The sequence below is a fragment of the Bos javanicus genome, chromosome 19 (assembly GCF_032452875.1).
Source record: "Bos javanicus breed banteng chromosome 19, ARS-OSU_banteng_1.0, whole genome shotgun sequence".
In the NCBI taxonomy this organism is placed as follows: domain Eukaryota; kingdom Metazoa; phylum Chordata; class Mammalia; order Artiodactyla; family Bovidae; genus Bos; species Bos javanicus.
Window position 1 is genome coordinate 36245911 of NC_083886.1, and position 25539 is coordinate 36271449.

Consider the following 25539-nt stretch of genomic DNA (forward strand, 5'->3'; position numbering starts at 1 on the left):
CGATGTCCTGGTTGGGCCTGGCCACCTATACTCTGGGCTACAGACGTACAGAACAGTGACCCATGGGCCCCCGTGTCCCTCCAGCGAGCTGACCTTATCTGTATCTTTGTGGACAAAGCGCCAACTCCCCAGACTGAACTAGCAGGCTGACTCCCAGAAGATCCCACCCCATCTGCTTCAGGGCCAAGCACTTCACAGGTTCCCGGCACACGGCAGACCTTCCGCATCCTCCTTCCTCACCAGCAAGGTGTCTCCTGGAACCTTGGGTGATGGCCCTGATCTGCCTTCTACCCTTGGTTCTCGCGAGGTCTCTGCAAAGCTAGGGTGGTTTTGTTACCTTGCCTGAGGATGGGGCCAAGGGCCAGAGGCCAGGCCACAGCCCCGTGATGGCCCTTACTGCCCCTCAGTCTTCTTTCTCCATTTCCAGCCATGCTGGAATGTGCTCTGGCTTCTGACGTCCAGCCTTGCAAGGACACTCATGGGGAGGTTGTTGCTGCTATCATTTAAAAAGTCTTCTTCTTCTCCATCTGTTCCTCAGGGATCATCCTGCCTACGGAGTCAGGCCCAGGGTGGTTCCCTGAGAGAGAGAGAGAGTCGGTTTCTGCTTTTGGAGAGTTTTTGTGTGTGTGTGTGTGTCTTTTTAATAGTTTTAAGCCATTTGCTCATTTTATTAGTTTTATTAATTTTTTTTTTTGCCATGCCTTAATGTGAAATCTTAGTTCCCTGACCAGGGATGTAACCCACACCCCCTGCACTGGAAGCACAGTCTCACTGGATCACCAGGGACGTCTCTGAAGGGAGCTTCCCCAAAGCATCCCAATTCCTCTTTGGACCCTCCTCAGACCGAGCTGGAGTCTGCCTGCCAGGAATGAGCAGAACACTGTAGACAAAGTGCAGTTGGCACCCCTCCTGCAAGACATTGTCTGCCTTCTCTAAATCCAAATATTTTTTTCTAATAAAGGAGGTTTGCGGAAAAAAAGGTCTCAATGTAAATAGATTTAATAGGCACCTGTTGGCTTCAGCTGGGCAGGTTTTCCCGTTTGCTCTTTAGAGCTTCCCTGAGACAAATACCCAAGGCTTCCTGAGCTAGGTGACACCTGGGAGCCAGTTTCATGCAGGGCTGTGATGAGAATGACATTATTGAGAGTGAGATAGAGAAAATCTCTGGGAAAATGTCAGGAGTGTTTTAAGGCTCCTGAAATGAAGGCACAGTCCTGGTAGTCAAGCCACCGCCCAAGCTGCACCCAGGAGAGCTCGGAGTTGGCCAGGGAGGCAGGCCCAGTCCATCTGGAGGCCCAGGTGGAGGCCCTGCTAGGACAGGGGCCCCCGCTAATGGCCCAGGAGGGGACCTGACAGAGGTGGAAAGCTGGGCGGAGCTGTGCCTCCAGGCAGCCCACCTACGCTCACCCCTTGGACACGCCCCTGTGTTTCTAACACCAGTGACTCCAGCTGGACCCCTCGGGTCAGGGCCACTGTGAGGGTGCTGCAAACTGGCCACTCCTCCTGCTGGCCTGTGAGCTTCCTGAGCTCTGGCACCTCCTGCCGTAGGTCCCTGGCCCTCTAGGGGCTCCAGGGGTTCCTCCACAACGCCTGCTCCAGGTACTTCAGTGATGCTGAACTCATGGTTCAACATGATAGGCAGTCACTTTCTCCCAAACTCCCCAGCATATCCCTATCTGCACTAAGTGCCCCACACTGCGGCAGATGCGGGGAGGACACTGAGCAAAGATGGGGTTCTGGCTCCTGGAGCCTGTCTTCCCCACTTCCACCGGGCTCGGGTGTGCAGCAGTGGCTCTCGGGGGAGTGAGTGCAGGCCACACAGGGACCCTTTGGTGCTGGCTCACTTTCTGCTCACAGAGGACTTCCCAGACACCCCACAAACACCTCGCCTTTGTCTCTCCCACAGCACCCGTGGGAGGAGGCAGCTGGACAAAGGAGATTCGGGAATTGACCTGAATCTACATGACTAATAAATAAAATGAGCCCTTGTAGGCTTCCTGTCTGTGGAGAAAAAATGAGGACAATTCCTTCTAAAGATTTGCTTTGCTCTGAAAAACCCCATGAAATTAGTGTTTTTCTGTAATTGGGGCAGTCACAATGGAACAGCACAGCATTGCCTGCCCTCTGCTCCCAGCTTGCGTTTGAATGAGGCCCGTCTGCCTGGCCCCCGGGTCGGGATTCAGGAGAAACTGGGTTTCTGAGGCTGTATGAGTGGGATGGGGAAGGCGGCCGTGCAGACGGCCCTCGGCCCCCCATTCTGACCCAGTTAGCAGCACAGGACCAGGAACAACCCCACAGGAAACATGGGGCACCCCATAGGCCGAAGGAGGGTCGCTGGGGTCTCTGGAACCCGCGCCTGCAAAGGAAACCCAAATGGGAAAGGGGACAGGTGACATGCCTCCCCACCACAGGGACGCACCCCCACCACAGGCTTCGTTCCCAGGGTTTCAGGCGTGAACGGGTCTCCACCTATCTAGTTCTCACCCCCTGCCCCGGGCTGTGGCTGGAGGGTTCTCCAGGCCTGATCTACAGTACTGACATCTGGGTCAGGAACCCTGATGCTGCAAGTCCTTGCATGGAGGGAAGGGTCACAGCCAGAACTTGAGTCTGAGATAACACTTGGCAAGGCCTCTGGGCTTAACTAGGATGCTCGGTGCTAAACAAGTAACCACATTCTAGACCTCTAAGCTAAGCTAAGCTAAGTCACTTCAGTCGTGTCCGACTCTGTGTGACCCATAGATGGCAGCCCACCAGGCTCCCCCGTCCCTGGGATTCTCCAGGCAAGAACACTGGAGTGGGTTGCCATTTCCTTCTCCAATGCAGGAAAGTAAAAAGTGAAAGTGAAGTCGCTCAGTCATGTGCGACTCTTCGCGACCCCATGGACGGCAGCCTACCAGGTTCCTCCACCCATGGGATTTTCCAGGCAAGAGTACTGGACCTCTAGGCAGACAGATCTTCTAGATACATGATCTTTAATTTAATCTTCGTAAAAATTTACATTCAGGGAACTTCCCTGGTGGTCTAGTGGCTAAGACTCCACGCTCCCATTGAAAGGGGCCCAGGTTTGATCCCTAGTCAGGGAAATAGATCTCACATGCCACATGGCAACCCCCTGAAAAAATCTACACTTGGTGACAAATCTGCTTCTAGCTATGCATTGTTCTAGGTGCAAGGGGTACAGCAAGCAGCAGGAAGATGCTCAAGAAGTCTTGGTCTTTGCATAATTTCCAAAAGGGGAGGAGAGAGGCATCATGTAGCAAAGTAGCATCAGATGGTGAAACTATCAGCTTTGATTTCAAATAGCTGTACCCTTGGGTTGTCCCCAACATCTATGTTCTCCCACAGCAATAGAACCCCAGGCTTCCCCTGTGTGCGTGGTAACTTGAAACACAGACTTCATTTTCCAGGGCCTCTCTTTCTGCTGGTGAAGCAACTGACTAATTTGCGGCTAATGGGATGTAAGCTGAAGTCATACGCAAAGGCAAAGGGCATGACCTTCCTCCCTGTCCTCCTTTTGGTTTCCTGGATTGTGGCTAGAGCTCCAGCATGTGGTTTGGACCATGAAGAAAAAATAAACTCATAGTTTGATAAACTATGAGTCTTTGGGGTTTTATTTCTGTTCTTCACAGCTGAACTTAATCTGAACTACTTTAGTCACCTTTACTAATTCATTCCCTCTTAATAACTGTGTAATTTTGAGCAACTGGCTCAAGCCTTCTGAGGTTCCTTTACCTCGGCAATAAAGCAGAATACACTGTAGTACCCACTTCACAGGGCTGCACGAGCCAGTGGCCTGAGGTGCAAAGTTACCCGGAGGTCATTAAAACACAGAGCACTGAGCCCCACGGGCAGAACTTCTGATTCAGTGGGAACGCAGAGATGTTCATTTGTACAAACCCTCAGACACCGCTGCTGGTCAGAGACTGTACTATAACTACAGCCCATGTAAGCACCAAGGCCATGCAGCCTCCCAGGAGGGACACAAGAGAGGTCCAGATTGCACCCCCAGGGGCAGCATCCTGTGACCTCTCACCTCTGGGCCTCTGGGGCCCCAACCCCTGATTTCTGGAGGAGTGAGCCTACTTTAGACGCCGAGTGCAGAGGGCTGCAATGGGAGGCTTGGGGACCATCCCTAGGGCAACCTCTGCCCACTCCTCACCTGCGGGGAAGTGGCCTCCACTCTGATGAGTCATGGGGCGGCTCAGGTTGCTTGGCAGTGAGCACCACCTTCCAGGCCCCCCTTCTGCCTGATACAAATACATATGTGGATGTAACATGCCCCCAAAGCCCCCCAAAAGCCCCAAAAGCCAAAACTAAAAACCAAAACTCAACCTGGGGGTGGGGACCACCCACGTGAATAGTGCTGACATGTGCCTCTACTGCCTGCAGTGGCCAAAGGGGGGCCAGCCCGGACCCAGGCTCCTCGACACTGAGCAGGGCAGAGGCGCACTCTGGACACACACCCCTGTACTTGGGAAGTCTCCCGTGCCCAGGAGTCCTTTTGAGGTCAGGTCGTCCCCTCTCCACTGGTCGGCAGAGCCCACCTCTTGTGTGAGGGGTTCTGGGCACCAGCTGACACCACGAACCCCTTCCCTCCCCAGCCGCTCCAGCATCATCAGGGGAGCGATTGTTCACTGCCAAAGGCTTTACCAAGAGGTATGACCTTGGGCAAGGGGCCACACCTCTCTGAGCCTCAGGTTCCAACTCTGTGAAGTGGGGGTTACCATGGTCTATACCCTACATCAATCCAGGTGCTTACTGTAGGCAACAGAGAGTTGATTAGCTGCTAATTTAAGCAGAAAGGCATTTCCAAAGAGGATACTGTGGGATGTCTCTCGTGGTCCAAGTGGCTAAGACTCCACGCTCCCAATGCAGGGACCCAGATTCAACACCTGGCTGGGGCACTTGATCCTGAATGCTGCAACTAAGACCCGGTGCAGCCAAACAAGTACGTGAAACAAATACACATGGAAAGGATGTCGACACAGGAGACTTCCGTGGAGCCCCTTGAGGTGGCTCTTCTCCACCAGGCAGGTGGTTGCTCAGGTCCCTCTAGAGAGTCTGATCTGGTGGGAGGCCCAAACACTGCTGCTGTTATTTTTTAAGCTTCCCAAGTGTCTCCAAGGTGAGTCGAGGTTGAAAACTACTGCCCTGAATCTTTGTATTTGAATCCTGGAAACTTTTTAGAGGGAAGTGTTGAAATGCTCTAACAGCCTCAGAGCCTGCAGAGTTTCTGCAGGGCTGCCTGTTTCTTTCGGTTTCTTCAGGGCTGCCACCCCGGCTTTAGAACAACTGAAATACAGTCCTCAAGGCTGAGCAGACTCGGCCAAAGGCCTTGTTTAAAAAGTCCGCTTTTGAGGGGCATGCGAGCAGGTAAAATCTGACTCAGTCCACTGCATCATGATTGCCGTAAACAATCTCCAAACAAGATAGAGAAGAACAAGCCACACAGCGTGTTTGAACGCCCGGCTGGTTCCGACGGGCTGGTGACCAGCCGACCACGCAGGACCAGTGCCTGCGGTCTGGGCTGTATTTTGGCTTCAGGGAGCATTAAAAAGAAACAAGGAGGGGACTGCCAGTGGCTGGGACTCTGTGCTCTCAATTCAGGGAGCCTGGATTCTCTCCCTGGTCAGGGAACTAGATCCCACATGCCACAACTAAGACCAGGTACAGCTGGATAAATAAATAAAAAATAAATATTAAAAATTTTTTTTAAAAGGAAACAAGGAAATGAGGAGGAACAGAGCTGAGGTCACTGGAACTGGGAACCAGCCAGGTTACTGCTTCTTCTTGGGTCACTCTTGGCTGTTTTTCCTTCCCTGTCTGGGAAGGCGTGAGTGGCCACAGCTTCCTGCAGCTGCCACAACAAATGACTACAAACTGCGGGCTTCCAAGGACCCAGATTCATTCCCCGTCTGAAATCAAGGTGGTCCCGGGGCAGCGTGCCCTCTGAGAGCCCCTGGCAGCCGTGGCCGCTGCTCTTGGCCTGGTGTGTGCGTCTGTGCCTCTGCTGTCTCTGACCTGTGCACATCAGTGCATTTAGGAGCCACCCGGGGAACCCATGGGCTCACACCTTGAGATCGCTTGTCATCTGCAAAAACCTTGTGTCCAAGTAAAGTCGCCATCCCAGGCTCGGTGATGAGACACACCTTGGGGACCACTGCCACGTTTGTTCAAAGTGTGTTTCTACGTGGAGCCCGCACTGGTTCAGGGTTCTGACACCAAAAGCATGCCTTGACCCAGCCCTGGATTCCAGATTTGGGTAAAAACATCAGCTCCAAAGGGCCTTGGCTGAGCAGGGGCCCTGATTCTCAATCCCTGCTTCTCCTTTTCCATGGACAGTCGGGGATGGGGGAGTGGTCATTTAAAGTTAAGTAAAATGCAGATTCCAACTAGTGGGCCTGGTATAGGGCCTGACCCGTCTACACTTCTAAGGAGCTCCCAGGTCTCTGCCGGTCCAAGATCCACAATAAGAAGCAAGCCTCTGGTGAGTATGAGAAACACCAGGTACCCCCACCCCTACCACCCACCTAGCGCTCATCCAGGACGGTGCATGCCAGCAGCCTCTGTCACCTTCCAAGAACCTGGTCCAGAAGCCCCCACTCCAGGCCCAGGAGCAAGACTATGGTGCCACCGTCAGGAATTCCAGCGGAGCCCACAACTCCCCCGGAAAATCTGTGCTCTTCCCACTCATCCCCCTTTCCTGCCCTCTGACGAGTCCACAGTCCTCCACTCAGGCCAGACCCAGCCTGCCCACTGCCCCCTCGCCCACCTGTGGGGCCCACAGGGTGCCCCTCCTTTCCGCCAGCCTGGGTGCAGCAAGGTGACAGACACAGGGACAGCAAGGAGGACAGGAAGAGGCTGGAGATCGGATGTGGCTCCAGAAAACCACGTGCTTCCTCCGCTGTGTGAGGTGAGCACCTCGCCTGCGGCCAGCGCATGTGTCCTTCCTGGAGGGCGGCATGGGGGCCAGCGGTGCAGGGGTCCCGGGAAGGAGGCTCCTGGTTCTGTCCACCCCCTGGGCCCAGGAGGAGCCGGGACAAGGGTGGGCTGAACAGGGCTCAGTGATGAAACCACCCTCCCCTCATTCAGCAAATGGCAGCCCCATAGCCAGTGCAGACGTGTCCCCCCTGGACTGACCAGACACCGAGACACCTCAGAACTGTGCCCGTGTGTTTTTGAGCTTGAAGTCACTCACACAAGCATGAGAGGGAAACAATTAAAAAAACCTTGGACACATTTTAACTTGACTCCCACTGTGTGCGGCCGTCTGTCCCCTCAATCTGACGTGAGATGGGAGGGCCAGGCATCGATATGATCTGTAAACAAGGCGAATTCCTCTGGGAGAAGGTCACGCTCCGTGGACGGGATGCTTATTCGTGGTTCGCCACCCCAGCTGCGACCTTCCCCGTCTCTCTGTTTACACCGGGCCCTGGAAGGGCCTGCCTACTGCTTGGCTGATGTCAACAGCGACCTTCCAGGAAGGCCTGGAAACCAGGCATCTGTGGATAGCTTACCCCGGCCCTTTCCTCTCCCCAGTACCCTGCCTCCTCCAGCTAGGAAGTAGCTATTTGGGGCAGGGAAATGAGATGGCAGGACTGTCCCTCTGAGATCAACTCAGCGCTCTGTGGCTCCCTGGATAATGGTCCTGTGTGTCCAGCCCATCCTCCAGTGAGTTTCAGGCAGAAGGAGGGAAGGGGGGAGAGGATGGGTCGTGGTGGTTAGTTATCCTGGTATGAGGCCGGACTGGCCCAGTGGGGGACAGACACCGACAGGAGACCAAGTCCACAGAGGGAGTCACTCCTGGACGTGGTGAGCTCCCCATCAGAGAAGGTATGCAAGCAGAGACGGATGTGAGTGTGGGGATGGAAGTGGACTGTTACTGTTTTCAAATGAGTCTCCTCACAGCTCTGATTCCTCTCCCTGCCCACCACCCACCAGGCCTGGGAGCTGCCCTGCTCACAGCCAAGCTCCAGGAAGGAACCAGAGATGAAGGGAGTCCTCTGGACACTGTGGAGCCTGGAGCCAGCGGCCACGAGACCAGTGTGAGCTGAGGTTTCTGTCTTGCAGGGTCCTGGCTAGTAACCTGAGCAAGTACTAAATTGTGTGGCATTTCTTTTGAAGATTGTGGCTCAGCAATGAGAGAGAAGGGAGATGGAGCACTTTAGAGTTTCCCGGCAGTGCTCATAGTGGGTGAGAACATTTGGACCATCCAGGAAGAGAAGGACACATAGGTGCTGCCACAGGATGGGGGATGTGCCCTCTTGGGGCTCTTTGCGAGGCTGGTGTGGGCTCCCCGGTGATGGCAGGGGTGTAGGAGGGTGAAGGAGACTCATTAGGAAATGCAAGTTGAGCTGTAACCGGGAGGCTTGGAGAGCCAGAGCATATGGAGACTTGAGCACCTGGATCCAGCTGTGCCTGAAGCTGCTGAGGTCCATCCTTGTTCTCTCCTATGAGGTGGGGCAGTAAATCCTTTTTTGAGAGGATTGTTTGTTTGTGCTAAGTCACTTGAGTTGTGTCTGACTCTGTGACCCTATGGACTGTAGCCCACCAGGTTCCTCTGTCCATGGCATTTCCCAGGCAAGAAACACTGGAGCAGGTTACCGGTTCCTCCCCCAGGGGATCTTCCCAACCCAGGGCCCAAACCCGCATCTCTTCCATCTCCTGCACTGCCAGGCAGGTTTGTTACCACCATCACCACCTGGGGATCTCCAGCGTTTACTTTTGCTTAAGTTCACGTGAGGTCATATTCCATCATCACAACTAGAAAATAATGGGGTTTGCAGTAAAAACGAGCGAATGCAGCAGATTTCATGTCTTTATTAAAGCCTGGCAAAGACCAAGGATTCCCACGTTCCTCTCTGCAGCCTCAAAAACAGCCCTTCCTCCACCACCCAAGGGAAGAAGCTAACAGAAATGAGAAGGGGCGGACAGACTACAGTTTGTGCCAAATGCTCTGCAGCTAGCTGGCCCCACCCGGAATAGGTCTCCAGTCCCAGCTGCCCTCAGAGTCTGTGCTTCCTGTTTTCACGGCCAGTTTCTGCACGGACGTTACCAACCAACATTTAAAAACGGCTCCTCAGACGGTCTAAAACACGCAACGCTTGTTCTTTTAATGACAACGAGAGTTGAATGAGTCCTGAACTCCACGCTGGGCATCAGGCCAAATGCTTTAACCTCCAGTATCTCATTCAGTGACCAAGCCAGGGGAGGCGGTTTCTATTATTAGCCCAGTGTTACAGGTGACCAGACCCAAGCCCCAGGGTTCGTCACTTTCCCAAAGTTACCAGCTTCTGGAGTGATTCAGCACCACCACTGTCGCGTTTCACTCAGTTCCTTGGTCCTGAAACATCCTTGCACATTCTTCTCTCTCGCTGCCTCGTGGTCTGGCCCTGGCAAAGGGCTCGACATCAAAACACAATGTCCTCTCCCTGTTCTTGGCCACCATCACCCTCACCACCCAAACCTCATTGGCCTGAGAAAGCCCTGTTGGGATTCTTGGGAAGCCAAGTGTCCAGCACCCGGCTGGGCACTTCCCGGGCACCTGTGCATATCTAATCGTGTTTTCTGTGTCAGAAGAGCAGGCTGTGCTCGTCAGAAGCCTGGTAGGACTCTGGCCACAGGGTTGTTTGTGATTTCAGGGCTGGGCAAGGAAAGTGCTAGGCGAGGGTTTTGGTTCCAAGTGGCCTCCTGCCGAGCAGTGAATCAAGCGTCGGGTCAGAATTCACCCCGCCCCACGCTTTCCTGTTTGTTTTCCCCAAACTTGTTTACTTTGCCTCTACAGATGAAAGCCAGAGAGTATACATGGCTACCAGTGGGCGCTGGGGGCAGATTGTTCTCGTCCTTCCAGAGACAGAGCAAGCCGGGCTAGTCCCTTTCTGCAGCGCATCGAGCCGAAAGCTAAGAATTCGTTACTTCTCAGGCCTGGGAGGTGATGTCAGTCAAAGCACCAGCAGCCCTGAGCCAGGCATCTGCCATGAGGTCTTGTCCACTCCCAGCAAAGTCCCATCAGGGCTGCCTCGGTGTTAGGAAGTCCTGGCGCCTTGCTCGTGCCAGCAGGAGGACCAAGGCTTCTCCTTGAGCCCAATTAAATGTCAGCAGGATCAATCTTCTTTTCTAATTATGTTTTTGTGTCATATCCCCTGGAGGAGGGCATGGCAACCCACTCCAGTACTCTTGCTTGGAGAATCCCCATGGACAGAGGAGCTGGTGGGCTACAGTCTATGGGGTCCCAAAGAGTTGGGCATGACTGAGCAACTGAGCACAAGCACAATCGCTGTGTGCCAAGCACTGCTTAAGGTGATTAGACTGTACATCAGTTTCATTGGACTGTACATCAGACACATTAGACCATATATGGTCTGTATGGTACAGTCTAATGTTAGACTGCACATCAGTTATCGGGACTCCCATGGTGATTAGACGGTACATCAATTACATTAGACTGTACATCAGGCACATTGGACTGTACATCAGTTACATTGGACTGTACATCAGACACATTAGACCGTATATGGTCTGTATGGTACAGTCTAATGTTAGACTGCACATCAGTTACTGGGACTCCCATGGTGATTAGACGGTACATCAATTACATTAGACTGTACATCAGGCACATTGGACTGTACGTCAGTCACATTGGACTGTACATCAGTCACATTAGATCATATATCAGTCACATTGGATTGTACATCAGTCACATTGGACTGTACCTCAGTCACATTGGACTGTACATCAGTCACATTGGACTGTACATCAGTTACTGGGATTCCCATGGTGATTAGACTGTACATCAGTTACGTTAGACTGTACATCACTTAACGGAGCCCCCACAGATGGAGATGGAGCAAACAACCCACCAGGTGGCATGACCTGAGTTTTGCCAGGCCTGTGCATGTGTTGGAGTCCCTTGTGCTCTCCATAAACTGGGGTCCTGGGCTGTGGCTGCATCCAGGTTCACTTTTCTTTCTTTAGCCAACTTCGGCGATGGTGTGGGGCACCAGTCCTGTGTCTCACCTGCACATGGCCATCTGTCTGTTTTCACAGGCTGAGGTGAGCCAGGCCTTTAGCACGGAATCTCAGGCAGAGGAGAACCATGCGCACACAGACTTGGGTTTTGGAAGGTGCCCTCTGGCTGTGGGTGGAGGATTCAGGTATGACCTCATCCTCAGGACTGGGGGTGGGGGTGGCCATGGGGCGTCTTTGCCATGTTAGGGAGGCAATTGACATCAGCCCCTCCTCAAGGTCACTGAGGTGGAGAACGGAGGAGGACATGGCCTGAGAGGCAGGCAGCGAGTTTTGCTTTGGACACGTGGAATCTGAGAAGTGGAGACGTGGGTGAGGGGGCAACTGGCCAAAGCTGACCTCCAGAGAGATGAGGGAGGGAGCAGGAGCCCTGCACCTCCTGAGCAGAGCTGTAGGAGTCAGACCTCTGGGCTCGGGTCTGCAGCCCAGCCCGAAGCCCCAGAGCCTCTGGGAGGTGAGCTCATGGGGCCTTGTGGACGGGGAGGCCTGTGCTTCCTGACCGTGCACCTGAGAGAACCCTTCCTGGGCCCAGTGCCACCGCTCGCAGAAACGAAGCGGGACTCGGTCTCCACAGGACATGCCCAACCAGGCACCAGGAGCCCAGCAGCTGTGTTCGTGGCAGCCCCACATGGGGACACTGCCCACAGCAGCCACTAGGGTGGGAAGAAGACTGTGCCTCTCTACCGCTTGGGCCGGGGGAAGAGAATGGAGGGAGAACCAGAACGTCCAGACCTGCAGAGTCAGAGGTCAGAGGGTGGTGCCCCTGGGAGACCGATGATGTCTGTATAGGGGTGCTGGCGGCATGAGGACACCCCCTGTCCATGTCCAACTCTGCGAGAACAGATCTGAGACGAGCCCCAACCCTAACCTCAGGCCTCCACCCCTTCTGCCCAGGTCACCTCTGTGCAGCCCAACTAGTCTGACAGGCTTCTACACATCCCATATGGGGCACTCCTGGCCCCACCCAGAGGGGAGGGGGTGTAGGTCTCTGCATAAGGGACTGTGAGACCCCTACGCTCCCCGTAGCCCCAGAAGTGCAGGAGCCTGCTTCGTGCTTGCCCTCAGAAATGTTTGTCACGCTTCACCCACGTCAGGCTAAGCGATGGGAAGAGCAGGAGCCCTGAGTTTCTAGGAGACCGAGGCTCTGGGGCAGGAACTGTGACCTGGACCACACCTCTGTCCTCAGGCTCCAGCATGCCCCTCCATGTAGCCCTGACTCTCACTGGACAGGGCAGGAGGAGGAGGAACTAGCTGCCCATCACATTCGAGCTGCCGCACAAGCCTTGGGGCACTCTGGGTCCCTTCTGGGGCCAGTTTCCTCGTCCGTCCGATGACGCACCTTTCTAAGGGCTATGTGGTAATTCACACTGGCCTCTTGGCTGTTTTCTAGAACAAGCCAGGCTCGCTGCCTCGCTGCCTCGGGGCTTTCGCACTTGCTATCCCCCTTCCTGGAATGTCATTCCCCCAGATAGGTGGCACCCCTACTCTGTGCTCAAATGCATCTTTGCTCAAATGCCACCTTTTCTGGGAAATCTGCAGAGTTCCTGGCGAGGAAACTCATCCCTTGTGGGTGGCAAATTGCAAGGCAGGAAGTACAGTGAAATTCCACACTTGTACAAAGCATTTCTAAGCCTGACTGTGTAAGTTTGCAAGGGCATAGAACACAGTCTGGAAGAACATACACTAAGCCATGTTAACTGTAGTTCCTCTTGGAAGTGAGGCTGGGAATTTTCTAGATACGTTTGGGTCCTTTTGTAGTATTTGAGTGTTTTTAAGAAGATTGGTCCCTTGTCACTTTTTTAACTTAGAAATTAAAATCAGGAGTGTGCTCCTGTGGGTCATGGAATTTGCAATCCGATCCTCACGAAAGCCCCGCTGAAGTGGAAGTTGCATCTGTCACCCATTTTCCAGATGATGGAACTGAGATTCAGAGGACCCTGAAGTCACAAGGTGCAGGGCTGGCATCCACCAGGTCTGGATTCTTAGCCACGCCACTTCCTTTCCTCAGAAAGGAAGACAAGGGCCATCTGACTCTGCTTTTTAGCACCAGAAGCCGTTCTTCCAATGAAACTCTGGCTGGAAGCCCAGTTTGTAAAATGGGTAGCAGAGGGGCCGCTCTGGTGCAGAAGTGAGGCTGAGAGGCTCTTGAACCTCTGCCCCTACGGCACCCCAGCACCCAGGGGATCTGAGGACCCTAGCCTGAAAGTTGCCCAGCGAGGTGACTCGGAAGGCCAGGGTTCTAGCAATACCGCTTCTGCTGAAAGGGACAAAGACAGAAATGTGTTATGGGTCATGTAAACAGGTGAGGAGTCATCTTGCTTTAAATAAGATTGCCCTCAATTATCCTGAACCGTGGCCCCCTTGGAGAGTTTTTGTGTGGAAGACTCACTTAGCCTACTTTGGTTTCAAAAACAAAACAACCCTAGACCCTGGAATAAATGCAAGCCCTCACTCTCCCAGCCCTCATTAGAACACGCCCCAGTCTCCCCTGTGTCCTTTGCTGCTGGGCCTCCAGAAGTGCCGGCACAGGGCAGGGGACCAGTGATTTTTGTCGAATGAACGAATGACTGAATGAGTGAGCCAATGAATGAACCAATGAATGAACGGACAGACCAGGCCTTGATTGGTCGACCTTCTTGCATACTGACATCAACACAGAGCCTTCAGCCACACTGGCTTTGAGATTTGAGGAACAAATCAAGATGAAGAGTAGTACTGGACTTGGGGCTTCCCTGGTGGCTCAGTGGTAAAGAATCCACCTGCCAACGCAGGAGCCGTGGGTTCAATCCCTGGTCCAGGAAGATCCCACATGCTATGGAGCAACTAAGCCCATGCACACACGGGCACAACTACTGAGCCCAGGAGCCACAACTACTGAGCTCACATTCTGCAACTACCGAGCCCATGTCCTGCAACTACCAAAGCCTGTGAGCCCTAGAGCCTGTGCTCTGCAACAAGAGCAGCCACAGAAATGAGAAGCCCAAGCAACACAGATAGAGAGTAGCCCCCACTTGCCACTAGAGAACAGAGAACACTAGAGAACAGTCCATGCAGCAACAAAGACCCAGCACAGCCCAAAATAAATAAAATTTAAAAAAAGAAAAAGAAACATGGAGGCATGCGGGAGACAGGAGAACAGCAGACTTTGCTGCTATAGGCGAGGGCCACCGTGTACGCTAAAATCAGTGGGAGAATGTTTAAGGAGGAGCAAGATCTGCATGGTCGCAAGTTATTTCTCCCCAAATATTTATTAGTTACAGAGGAGAGAACAATAATTCTATAATAGAGAGACCTGGAGGACACCAGGGTCACTAGTGGACAAGGTTGGGATCCCCAGCAATGGCATGAAGTGTCATGTCCCTCCTGACGTTTTTTGCCATTTTTCCGATAATACACAGCCCCCATCCAACCTTTAGAAAGCATCAGACAAACCCAAGTTGAGCAACGTTTCACACAACACCTGGAGAGTGCTCTTTGAAAAGTAAAGTTCATGGGAGAGAAGGAAAGACTGAGGAGGCTTTCCAGGTTGGAAGAGACGGAGGAGACGTGCAGCCAAGGCCACCGAGATGGGGCAGAACAAATACACAGGGAGCTCAGTGGACCTGGTGCTTAACTGGCTTAAGACAACAAAAGCGTCTCCACTCAGTTCTGGAGATCAGAGCCCAACATGAGGGCAGATCTGTGCTCTTGCCAGAGCCCACCGCAGCCCTGGGTCGGGGGGAGGATCTATTTCCTGCCTTTTGCCAGCATTCCTTGACTCTTGGCCCCTCCTTTATCCTCAGAGCCCTCTGACCTCTGCTTCTGTCCTCACCTCTCCAGCCACCCTGCCTCTCTTACAGGGCCTTTGTGACAGCACTGGGCCCACCCGGATTGCCAGGCTACTCACCGCATCCCAAGGTCCTCATCTCGGTCACACCTGCAAAGTCCCCTTTGCCAGGTTCAATCACATATTCTTGGTCCCAGAAACTCTGACGGGCTCACGCTGGGGTCAGGAAGCCTGCCTCCCAGGGCACAGATGGGGAACCCGAGGCCTGCTCAGCCCTGGTCGTGGAATGACCCCCAGGAGAGCTGCGTACACTCTTCACGTGGCAGACATGCACCTGGAGATGCACAGACAGCTCTTCAGCCTCGCTGGACCCTGTGAGTCAGGTGAATGAGCCCATTCTACAGACGAGGAGACTGAGTCTTGGCAAGTGGGTTTGCACAAAGTCTGGCAGGGGGTCAGGGTGGAGCTGAGTCAGTGTCCCTGCACTTTCCTGACAGTGTATCTGAATTACTCAACTCTGTGCCCTCTGCACACAGGCCCCCTGGTCCCCAGAGGATCCTAGTTTCCCTGGCATGGTTACTTCCCTTCACACCTGCAGAGATGGGTGGGGGAGGGCAGGTGGGTATGTCCTGCACTTGGGCATTTTCCACCAGAACCCAAGCCTGGCAGGTCTCAGTAACGGCCTTCTACTGTGGGGAGTGGACTCAGGTCTGCGTGTCTTGCTTCTTCTCTCCTTCCCCAAGATGCATCTGACAACAGCACCTGAGCCCCATCATATTTCTTCCAGCCCCCTACCTCAGCACAGCAAGTCCCTGCAGATGGACGCCAAAGATCAGCAGACAAGTGTGGCATGAGGTGAGCTCTGAGCCAGCTGGACACGAAACCTCCCCTGACACGGCCAGAGTTACATCCCTGGGATGGGCAGGTGCTCCCCACCAGCCCAGTCCAGGAGGGGCTCAGTCGTGGCTCCTTCCACCTGTCTGCTCCTCCAGCAGTCCCTCCACTTCCCTCCTGCCTGTGAGGTTCCCTGGAAAATTCTGTGTGAAGAGGCAGTCCCGAGGGGGGAGGGTGTACACCATCCAGTCTCCACCCAGTCATGCCCCTGGAAGGGGTAGTAAGCAGCCCAGAGAGGGGACAGCATTGTCCAAGGTCACTGAGAAGCGGGCTGTCCCTTGAAGACCCAAGAGGGGACACCCTGCCTGGTCATCCTCTGGTCTGACTCCGGGGAGCCGCGGGAGTGTCTTCCTGGGAGAACCCCAGTTGGGGGAGGGCCAGATGGGCATCTAGTGTCTTCAGGGGCCCCCACCCTTCTCCTGCATTGCCCTGTTTTGTCTTTCCAGAACCCAGGACTCCTGGTTCCCAATCCACACCCCCCCACCATGCTGGAGAAATGTCCAGAACATAACAAACACCCCAGTCCTGCTGCCTCAGCTGTCATACAGGTAGAGGGGTGACCCAGCCACACCCGCCTGGCCTCCAGCGTTGAACCTTCCGGCATCTCTGAGTGACTTGGACACAGTGGTTACCAGGCTCCTTTCCACAGCCTCGGGGGTCCTTAACACAAGCAGGAGCAGGAGGCAGGTGGGAGGATGAGAAGAGTCTATGAAGGCTGTCCCGTCCCTGTCTGTCATGTCCATTTCAGCTTTGCCACAACCCCAGGAGGGGCTCTGCCCCTTTTCTGGACAGGAGGCTGAGGCCTCCAAATCCCACACCATTCATGGACGTGTGCTAGGGGCTCCCTCTCACCCTGGGCCTCCCAGGGACGACATCTGGGGTGACAGCCAGAGTGTTCAGGGCTAGGAAGGGGAGATGGGCTCCGAGCCCATTAGGTGCTCAGGTCTGAGCCAATTCACCCCTCCTGGACCCTCAGCCCCTTTGTCTATAAAACGAGGAGGATGGTGCCCACTGCCCAGGTCATCAAGATGGTCAGTCCCAGGCACAGGCCACGCCAGATGCTCTGCAGCCCCAGCCTGAGTTGTGGTCTCATCTGGGGTCATGCCCTCTGGAAGACCATGGGCCTGACACGGGCTGGCCTGACAGAGCCAGGCCCAGCCACTGGAGGTGGCTACTCTCCTCGGGTAGCTGGCCTTAAAGCCCCACACTCATCTGGGACCATGGCCGGGGTCTGGCAGGAGACGAAGCTCATGCGCACCAGGTAATTGGTGGGGTGGGGTACGATGTGGTCTGAGCACTGTCAGAGGAAACCAGCGCCCAGGGCTGGCAGAGTGGAGGCTGTTGCCACCCTAAGGTTGCAGGGCAAGGAGGGGGGCAGATCCTGGAGCCCAGTAAGAGCCGTCAGACCCTGGTCTGACAAGGGGCCCCCATGCTCCTTCCTCCTGCTGGTCTGACCCACAGGCAGCCGGAGCATGGTGGTGGAGGGTGGTCGTCTGAGCAGGCAGGGGGCAGGGCAGGGGCAGAGCCTGGACTGCAGGGGTGAGTGGGGGTGGCATCTGCCCTCACCCCTCCTGGCTCTGGGGGTCCTTTAACTTCCCTGCCCGCGGAGCAGGTGGCTTCTCCCCGCAGTCAGCATGCTGGCTGACCTCCTCTGCCCACCCACCTCCCCCCTACACTGGAGTGTGCGATGGTAACTGAGAGGCAGCAGCAGGCACATTGCCCTCTGGATGCAGAGAGTGGGAGGAGGCAGTGGTGGGTGTGCTGACGAAGGCTCTTACCAGCCACTCAGCGGCAGGCGGAGCAGGTAGGGGGCTGCAGACAACCCCCAGGCCGCCCTGTACACCTGATGCTGTGTGTGGACACAGGAAGTCCATTTTTCCAGGCATATTTTTAGAACCTCGGTTTAATGGTCTGTTCCTATTCTGGCCACTCGGGCCACTTCCCCAGCTGCTTCAGATATTTCGTCAAAGGTGGGCAGACCAGCTAGACCTGGTCGTCAGTCGCTCTCAAGCCGGTGTGTCAGGGAGCTCAACTTGGTGCTCTGTGACAACCTAGAGGGGTGGGATGGGGTGGGAGGTGGGAGGGAGGTTCAAGAGGGAGGGGACACATGTATACTCACGGCTGATTCATGCTGTAGTACAGCAGAAAACAACACAACATTGTAAAGCAATTATCCTCCAATTAAAAAGAGAAGCCCATGTGTTCCATGTTGGTGCATCAAGGATGGGACTTGCTCCTGACTTTGGTCTCCTTCACTGTGTCCAGCCCCAGCCCAGGGCACAGACCAGAGGCTCTCCAGTCTCGGTGGCCCCATGGGCTGAGCATTGGGCCACCCTCAGAGGCAGGGATGTTGACTGTGGTTTTGCCGGGCACCTGTGACCACGGCAAGGAGCCACTGCCAGTCTCTGGGCCTTTCCACGATGCCCCCAGCCCCACGGTCACACCAGAGCTGATCTTAGTCTGTGTCCCCAAGAGCCGCCCACCCCCGGGGCCACCATGGACAGCTGTATGGGTTGTGCACTGCCCGAAGCATCCTGCCCTCCCCACTCCCCACACCACACACCCCCGACAACAAGGGCCCCAGCCAGTGCCCTTGGCCCCTCTGACCCCTGATCTGGGCACTCTGTCTGGCAGACACTTGCTGAGACCTCATCCACCGTCCACACCGAGAATCCCTTCCCAGATACACAGCTCTTAACAGACTCATCTTCTGTCTCCCAAGGCTCAGACTTAAGTGAGAGCCCAAGGCTCCCCAGGGAGGACCTGAGTCAAGATTAAGACCCAGGACCTCAAGGCCCTGCTCCTCCTCCAGAAACAAGCTCTGCTGGCCTCTGGGACGGGTGGCCAGGAAGCGAAGAGCACCCTGGACGGGGCAGTGATCTCACCCAGGTTGCCTGACCCTCAGCCTCAGTGTCCGCATCTGTAAAATGGAAGCTCTTGTTCACAGATGTTCAGTGCAGTGCTAGTCACAATATCCAAAAAATGGAAGCAACACATGTGTCCATCAGCAGGTGATGGACAAACAAAACATGGTCCATGCGACAATGGGATGTTACTCAGCCACAGAAGGAATGAAGCACAGACCATGCTGCAAAGTGGATGAGACTGGATTATGCTCACGAAGAAGCCAGTCACTGCAGGCCACACGTGTACAATCCCATCTACGTGAAGTGTCCAGAACAGGTAAGTGTGCTTCCAGACAGGGGCCAGAAGACGGGTGGTGAAGAGGAGCTGGTTCCCTTGAGGGTGGTGAACATGATCTAAAATTGATCATGCTGATGACTGTGCAACTCTATGAATGGACCAAAAGCTGTCGATCTGCACACTTTAAATGGGTGAATTCTATGGTTTGTGAACTATTTCTTTATAAAGCTGTCACAAAGCGGAAATGCTAATAATAATATCTGTCTCTCAGCGTTTCCAGGAAGATGAAGTCAGGCGATCTGGTCACGGTCTTGGCACAGAGCCTGGCGAACAGCAAGCACCTGATCAGTGTGCCTGCACCCTCACTGCTCAGCGCAGGTCAGTGGGCTGCGGCATCAGGGCCTCGCGGGAAATGCAGAGTCTTGGGCCTCCCTGGGCTGCATCAGCAGCTACGTTTCAGTGGCTCCACAGGTGAGTCCCGGTCAGGTTCAAGTTTGAAAAGCATGGACAGCAGCAATAATTCTACTGCCGCTAGGGCAGGAATCTCAAATGGAGAGCCCACCAGAAACCCCTGGAGGGCTAGGTCCACCACCAGAGTTTCTGGTTCTAGGGTCTGCGGCTAAGCCTGAAAAGAAAAGTGAAAGTCGCTCTGGCATGTCTGACTCTTTGCAACCCCATAGACTGTACAGCCCATGGAATTCTCCTGGCCAGAATACTGGAGTGGGTAGCCTTTCCCTTCTCCAGGGGCTCTTCCCAACCCAGGGATCGAACCCAGGTCTCTCCCACATTGCAGGTGGATTCTTTACCAGCTGAGCGATCAGGGAAGCATGAGCATTCCTCACACCTTCCCAGGTAACGCTGCTGCTGCTGCTCCAGGGGCCCCACCTGACAACTGCTGTTCTGGGGTCTGAGATGGGCCCCACCTGCCCCAGGAAGGGGAGGCTGAGCACCCGAGGCCTTGGGCACCAGTGGTCTCAGCCCAGCTACACATGGAGGTGGGACCTTCACCGTTTCCCACACGGGGCCCCACTCCCCACCAGCTGCCTGGAGTCCCAGCTGGGCTTTCTGCATGCAGCCAGAAGGGAGACACTTGGGTGCTGCCCAGAGGGAGCCCTGTCTGCAGGACTTTCTCCTCGGGGAGGGGGAGAGCTGAGTGCAATGCCCCTAGTGCTGGGACGCAACCAGGGCCTCACACTGCAGGGTCCAGTCCTGCCCAGGTCTGGGCCCTGGGCAGAGGTGGAGAGGCAGTTCCCCCCACGTGCAGCCCCTCTGGGTTCCAGACATTAAAGGGAGTTGGGGAGGCAGGGGCCCTGGGACAGAGTGAGCCAGAGTGGGCCAAGCTGGGCCTGACACCTCTGGGCTCCACCTGCCCAGCAGCTCAATGACCCTCAAGCGGCCTCTCCAGCCCACCCATTAACAGCTCCCACCTGGAGCTGCTCTCTTGCCTGGATTGTTGGGAGTTTTTCCTCTTTATAGAACAATTTATATTAAGTAGACTCTAAATAGAGCTCTTTAGGATGGGGTTCGGTTTAAGCCGCCCTAAGTTTAATGGGCTGTGGGGGAGGGGTCTGTGCTAATTGCCTCTCAGGCCACTCTGTGGCCAGGGTCATTATTCTTGCAGCCGTCCATGACTGGTTTCTCCAGGCCTGACCACTTGCTCCCAGTGGCCCGACCCTGCCTTTTTCTGGAAGGTCAACGTCTCTGAGCTCAGATCCCTGCTGGTCCCTGCAGGCCTCTCTCAGGCCACCACACTCTGTGGGGGAGCTGCTGGCTTCCTGGAAGGCAAAGCGGACATAATGAAAAGGGAGGTGCCCGGGGCTGGGAGGCGGAACACAGGCGGGAGGATGGAGTCTTCTGTGTAAATAAATAGAAACCAGGCTTTGGGATAGAGACACACTCATTCATGCAGCCCCTGTGGGTGCTTCAGAAAAGACACCTCTTTCTCCCTAGTGCAGCTTGGTAGGAACACTCAGGCTGATCTTAGCTCCCCCTGTTCCACCGGCCGGGCAAGTCTTGCAGTGTGCAACCTGAATGACTGCTCAAGGAGGCCTGTGGGCACTCTGCCTCTCCTCCTGGCAGTGCTGGGGCCCATTAGGGACCATGAACTCATCAAGTGCTCTCGCTGACTGTGTGCTGGGGAGACAGTGAGAATAGCTTGTGCATTTCAGACCCACTCTGTTGACGGAAGCGGACAAGAAAATCATCACTTGAGAAACAAGATGACGGTGTGATGCCAGAGGAAAACAATAGGAGTGGAAGCAAGGCAGGCCAAGGGCGCGCCAAGGGCACCGTCAGCAGTGCTGTGGTTTCATCCTCTGCAGCCAGGATGACAGTGCTCTCCTGGGCTCCAAAGACAGTCACTATTACACTGCCTCTCAGAGCCCCCAGGGCTGCCCCTCGGTGAGACTCATGGCTCGAAGAGAGGAAGAGACCCCCAGCTGCTCCCTCCCTCGCTTGCTCTCTGACGGATCCTCCCACGGAGGCCAGAGGCCCAGGAAGGGTCCATGTCCAGGACTACAGCAGTGGATGGGGTGGATGCTAAATCTAGGGGGATAAACACTGTTACCCTCATTTTGGAAATGAAGAAACAAAACAAAAAAGACACGAAGGCTTACAGTGACATAAGCACTGGTCTCGCTGGACCCTGGTGGCCATGCCCACTGCTCCCGCAGCACGTCCTGTGGGTTGTCTGTCTGGCCGAACTCAGATCAGGCGCAGGAGCCTGGCAGCCAGGGGCTCAGGGAAGCACACTTCCGTCTTCCCCGTGGGAAAGTCCCCTGACCTGGGAAGGATGCTCAGAAGTGCCAGTCAGCCAGAGTGGCTGGTGTTGGCCCCACGGAGGGAGGCCTGGGCTGTCTGGGCCACAGCGAGGGAGCAGGATCAGTGCTTGCAGAACTGGAACCCAGGTCTCGACCCTGCCTCCCTCCACCCCTGCAGGGAATAGTTCTTGAATCACCCAAGTGGAGTGGGAAGCCACTCACCCAAACATCTCTTTTTCACAAGGCAGAAACCAAGGCACAGATGGGAAGGGGCAAGGGGGTGAGGGGTGAAGCGGGCTGGGGGGCAAAGCATAGGGTGGCCGTTCGGTGAGACAGAATGCAGGTGTTATCCTGCTTTCTGAACAAAACAGCTGGCACCCAGCTTTTACATTTTTAATTTTTGTGTGCCTTTTAAAATGTTTTCGTCAGCCATCCCCACGGCTGTAAAAATAGAGCTGCACAGACGCAGACGAGGCTAAGCCGGGAGCCAGCCTGAATATTCAGCTGGAGGGCACAGTGCTGAGGAAAGCAGTGAAACCTGATGAATTAAGCAGTGTCCCCAAGCTGGGCTGGCTGCCCGTTTCCACTTCCTATGGCCTGGGAGCCAGGGCAGGGGAACCCCTGATGGAAAGGAAATACACTTGGTTTCTGGGTTCCAAGCTGAGTAAGCTTGCCTCCTCCAGGAAGCCCTCCAAGTTTTCAAGAAGTTGCTTCACCTCTCAGGAGAGCCTGAAAGACCTATTTTCTTATTGTCAGTGTTTGGCTCCTGAAAGTACACCCCTTGCCATCTGGAAGGCATCCCCTGGGGGGGCTGCTCTCCCCCTCCCAGGAGTTCGGGGTTAAAGCAGGAACACAGATCCTTCAGCCTTACCTAATCCTTGACAGCTTGGTTGCTTGATCTGAACACCTATTTATCCTCCTGGCAGATTTCCCCAGGCACTGACCCGGACCAGCACCAGGCACTGATGAGGCTGAGGAAGGCGGCCGGTTACCCAGGAGACGTGTACAGTCACCCAGGAGAGCCGGGTGCGGGGGTCACTGGTACAGCAGGACCTTGGGCTAGCGGTCCGAGGACAGCAACAAGCTGAGGTTAGGGCAGGTGGAGGCCATCTGTGCTCACCTGTCTCCTGCCCCACCCGCTCCCGACCCTGTCTACACTCGCAGCCACCCAGGCCTTCTTCTTTCAGCCCTCCTGCTCTGGGTCTTCAGGCTTCCCTGGTGGCACTAGTGGTAAAGAACCCACTCCAATGTAGGAGCCATAATGAGACCCAGGTTCCATCCCTAGCTGGGGTAGATCCCCTGGAGGAGGGCCTGGCAACCCACTCCAGTATTCTTCCATGGAGAGAGGAGTCTGGCGGGCTATACTCCATAGGGTCGCAGAGTCAGACACGATTGAGCAATGAACGCATACACAACTTAAAAAAACGAAATACAACCCAAGCCACATCATCTGGCCCCTGGCTGATGGCTTCTGTTCGCTCTGTTGCCTTGGAGGCTCCTTGCGGGGACAGAGCTCCATCTTCCACCCGGAGTCACATAGGAGAGGCTGGACCCCCGAGGTGAGAGCAGTTGCCCACCGGCGGAAGGACCACGGGTGACTCAGGACTTATTTGTGAAACAACAGTGTTAGACTAGAGACAGGATCTCTGGAGAGTCCATCTTTTCACTCTGAAGGTCCTGTCCTGAACTGCGGGTGTGCCAGAAGGGCCTGGGCAATCAATCCAGGGCCTCTTGGCCCCAGGGGAGTGTTTGCCTACCCCCATCCACCCCCAAGCCTGGCTCTTGGAGTCCCTCGTTTCCAGTTCTAGAAAGAATCCCAATGTGTGAGTCAGGGGTTCTTAAAGTTTTCTAGGTCACAAACTTCTTAGAGGGTCAGCTGAGACAGCCAGCTCTCTCCCCAGAGGGACTGGAGCAGCGTCAGAGCAGCTCTCATGGTGGTTCATGCTCCCCCTGGGGCTTCGCAATTCCTGGCTCTGTGGGCTGCTGATGGGTCCAGGTCCTGACCCTGGCCCTGCTGTGATCCCCTAGACCTGTGTGCAACTCAGGCTTCCCATCTGCAAAGCGGGTGTTGGGAGTGGCTCACGGAAAGCTCAGGGGCTGCTTGGCGGAGGTTGGCAAGTCTGGACTCACAGGCAAGCCCTGCTCCCTCCACCCCTGATGCCGCCTTCCCCCTCCCTCTGTCCTCTCTTACTGGCCCCACTGCCCTGGCTATGGTTTCTGCACAAGAGACTGCGATCTCATCGGTCTGCTGAGCTCAGCCACAGGTTTCTCTCCCTTTACTAAGGAGATGGTTTCTTGTCTCCAGAATAACTAGCTCCTGCTGTGGTCCACACCTGGGCTATAAAAGAATTTCCAGAATGAGAGTGTGGGGGGTTGTGTATATGCTCAGTTGCGTCCGACTCACTGCGACCCCATGCACTGTAGCCCATCAGGCATTCTGCAGGCAAGAACACTGGAATGGATTGCCATTCCCTTCTCCAGGGAATCTTCCTGACCCAGGGATCGAACCTGTGTCTACTATCAGCAGGCAGATTCTTTACCACTGAGCCACCTGGAAGACCAGGTGGGAGGCGCTGTTAGAATAGCCGGCCGGCTTAAAGGAGAGCCGAACCCTTCCACAGGCTAGCAGCCAATTTTTATAGCCTCAAGACGGAGTAAATTCCTGCTGGAAGGGTGGCATTACGTGATTATTAGGAGGCTATAGGGTGGGTCCCTTGGACTGCAAGGAGATCCAACCAGTCAATCCTAAAGGAAATCAGTCCTGAATACTCATTGGAAGGACTGAAGTTGAAGCTGAAGGTCCAATACTTTGTCCAACTGATGCCAAGAACTGACTCATTGGAAAAGTCCCTGAAGCTGGGAAAGACTGAAGGCAGGAAGAGAAGGGGAAGGCAGAGGATGAGATGGTTGGATGACATCACCGACATGAGTTTGAGCAAGCTCCGGGAGTTGGTGACCGACAGGGAAGCCTGGTGTGCTGCAGTCCATGGGGTTGCAAACAGTTGGACCATGGGGTTGCAAACAGTTGGACACAACTGAGTGAACTGAATTAATAGGGTGGGTAATAGTGGGTATTTTACCTAATATGGGGTCAGGGAACCGGCCGGTTTAGGTCCGGAGGCTCATGGCAACAGTTGCTATGAGGCTTGGAACTGAGGTTTTTGCCAGAGGTTTTTGTCATGTGACCTTATAACAACAGGGCTCCACAGCTTCAGCCTTCCTTTCCCAAAGTTTTGTTTTTATGACCAGTCCATCCACGTACATTTGAAAACAATGCAATGTCTCTTTGGACTGCTTGTGTACGTATATCCCTAGTCGTGCCTCTCTGACCTGTCAGTTTGAAAAGTACTAAAATCTATCCCTAACTGAAACCGACCATTTCTCTTTATAGTTCTGTGAGTGTTTATTTTAAACATATCGAAACTATGCTGTTAGGGGAACGACATTCCATAACCTTTATTTTGCTGGCAGATTGCTTCTTGCAGCCTTGAATGAATGAGTCCAACTTTGTCCCTTTTAAAGTATTCTTCCTTTGGTTTCTGTTTTGTCTGATTCTGATGTACACTCATCTATTTCCTTTGGTTAGGACTTTTTTAAGAATGTATTTTCCCTTCTGCTATGAAACTGTTCTGGGTCGTTGTCATTTATACATGTTTCTTGAAGACAGGATTTTGTTTTTTATCTCTGGAGTTCTTTTCCTGAATAGGCATATTTAACCCATTGGTAAAGAACCCACCTGCATGCAGGAGACAATAATGAAACGTGGGTTCGAACCCTGAGTCGGGAAGATCCCCTGAAGAAGCAAATGGCAACCCCCTCCAGTATTCTTGCCTGGAAAATTCTATGGACAGAGGAGCCTGGAAGGCTCCAGTCCCTGGGATCGCAAAGAGTCAGACACAGCTGAGCGTACTCAACACACATATACATTTATCGCAATTGCTGAGATATTTG

General features: G+C 54.5%; 1 long non-coding RNA gene across 1 annotated transcript; it reads left to right on the forward strand.

Annotated features, from left to right (window-relative positions):
* The first annotated feature begins 7279 nt into the window (after positions 1-7279).
* On the forward strand, positions 7280-25497 carry LOC133232188 (uncharacterized). The gene is made up of 4 exons (XR_009731335.1): positions 7280-7671; positions 7942-15646; positions 16132-18868; positions 19101-25497. It is a non-coding gene; the product is annotated as an uncharacterized LOC133232188 (long non-coding RNA).
* Positions 25498-25539: the final 42 nt, after the last annotated feature.